Below are 2,760 nucleotides of genomic sequence, written 5' to 3' on the forward strand. Positions count from 1 at the left end.
TATATATATATATATATATATATATATATATATATATGTATGTATGTATGTATGTATGTATGTATGTATGTATGTATAAGTATGTATATATATGTATACATATACATATAAACTTACAAACATATATACGTATATATATATATATACATATAAACTTACAAATATATATATGTATATGTAATAAATGTATGCATAAATACACACACACATATATATATATATATATATATATATATGTATGTACGTATTATGTATATTTATACATTTATATATGTTTATACATTTATATATATGTTTATACTACGCTTACATACATACATACACATACACATGCATACATACACACATACACACATACATACATACACACTTCCTTCCATTTTTGTTACACTTCCCAATTCCATCACTCGTCACGTTTCTTTCCGTATGACCTGTTAATTGTGATGTAACATATTACTTTGTTGCATATATAAATAGCGCTTAGCCGATCACTATCACCTGATGTTGCTGGTGCAGGGGTGGCGTTGGTAGTGGTGGTGGTGGTGATATTTTATCCTCAGGTCAACTCGAATCAGACAGACCAATGAAGGAAGACATTCCAACCGTGAGAATCATGTCATTTGTTTTTCTGGGGGGTGGGGGTGTTGTTATTTTCTTTTCTTAGAAATAACTAAAAGTACTTTTTTTGTTTTTTTACTTCATGTGACTTCGGGGGGTTCTAAACAAAATGTATAAATAAATAGGAGGCAGGATGGGATTTGAGGCACATTTTACTACTATTTCTAAAAGGTCGCGACACCTCGTACAGCATTTGTCGTTAATTGTTGCTACTAGTAGCAGCAGCACCGTTAGTAGTAGTAGTAGTAGTAGTAGTAGTAGTAGTAGTAGTAGTAGTAGTAGTAGTAGTAGCAGCAGGAGCAGCAGTGGTAGTAGTAGTAGTAGTAGTAGTAGTAGTAGTAGTAGTAGTAGTAGTAGTAGTAGCAGCAACAGCAGCAGCAGCGATAGTAGTAGTAGTAGTCGTAGTAATTGTGGTGGGGTGGTAGTTTATGGTGGTGGTAGTAGTAGTAGTGGTGGTGGTGGTGGTGGTAGTAGTAGTAGTAGTAGTAGTAGTAGTTGCAGCAGCAGCAGCAGCAGCAGCAGCAGTAGTAGTAGTAGTAGTAGTAGTAGTAGTAGTAGTAGCGGTCGTTGTCAATACAGCTGCTGTGGTGTTGCACTGCTGGTGAAGGAGCTAATGTGTTGACCACATACGTCCTTTAAAAGATCCACAACATTTTTCAAGCCCTCTCCAAGATCGGTTCTCTCCTATGTGGACTACATTTCTTTATCTTATGCAAATAATCGCTCTGGCTAGATATAATGTGAAACTACGTTGAAAGATCCTGGCTATTGGTAAAAGAAAATACAACAGGATCAGTTAATAATGATTTTTTTCAACATATTTCCCTCTCAGATTCACACACTAATTGCAGCGGTCCTTCAGTTTTTCTAAGCCCTGCAGAAGAAATGGGTATGTTAGGCTTCCAACTAGGCCTTTCGTGGTACCCATAAAGCCAGGAACTTTTCAGCACACCCCCTAGGCGTGTGGATACAAATTGTAGCCAGATGTAATATAAAACTTAGTAAGTAAATATAGACTGCAACTTGATATAATCTGAAATTTGGAATGATGGAATTGTCACTGTTGATCAAAACACCTTGGTATGTTTTGTTCTGATTCTTTACGTTCAAAGATTGCCTATAACAAGACGGGTACCAACCTGTGCCAGCCCTTTTTCTTTTTTACCTTTTGATATTATTGGCGTGGAAATGGTTGTTTTAGTACTCTGCCATGTACTGCTAATCCATTAAAAAGAACTTTCCAGATTTGTGCTCTGGAAAGTAACTCTTCAGCTGCAAATGTACTCAGCCTTGACTCACAAAGATTCTATATACAAATTATTCTTTTGCTTTTTCAGAAATGTGATTTTTTGTCCGCGCGGTTCTCTGTACATATGATGACTTATCGGTTTGGCAGCAAATAATTTGACTGATGAATTCTATAAACAACAGCCACAATTCTTCTTTAGATCATTGATCCGAGCTAGCTTTAACTGAGGAGACACAACAATGTGGAAACAGCACGTTGTCTTAAAGTCCCCTTACCTCAATGAATCCATTGCATCATGAAGACACAGCGTCTAAAAGGAGAAATTGCCCTCTGATATCTCAAAAAGCCAGTTATATTTGCATGCGTTTCTGAGTGTAAGGTGATAGTGTCAATAGAGATTTATAGTATGTGTCTTTATTTATGTCTGTCTGTGTGTATGTATATTCATATTTACACACACACACACACAATCACACACACACACATATATATACACATACGCACGCATACACACACACACATACATATGTGTGTGTGTGCGTGTGTGTGTGAGTGTGCGCGCTTATGTGTTACCTATTTTGACCCTCCACAAAATCCCGCAAAATTTATTTAATTTGCTTTGCGGGAGCAACTGTTTTATCGAAAGCGTACATTGTTGTTAAATGCTCAAAATACGAAACTAGAAAAACAGTCAACAACTGATGAAGGATCGTTCTTTATGTTTGTTTTGTTTTCCATTTGTGTCTTTCATTGTTCGAAAGAATAGTTCTTGATCCTTGTATTCGTGCTTCGTACTTTTTTGTTGTACACGTTTCATGACGTCCTGGGCCCACATATGCATATGTGTATGCGTATAGCTGTAAGTATGTACATATACGTATGCATATATATAT

The sequence above is a fragment of the Octopus bimaculoides genome, chromosome 13 (genome assembly GCF_001194135.2).
Source record: "Octopus bimaculoides isolate UCB-OBI-ISO-001 chromosome 13, ASM119413v2, whole genome shotgun sequence".
NCBI classification, from domain to species: domain Eukaryota; kingdom Metazoa; phylum Mollusca; class Cephalopoda; order Octopoda; family Octopodidae; genus Octopus; species Octopus bimaculoides.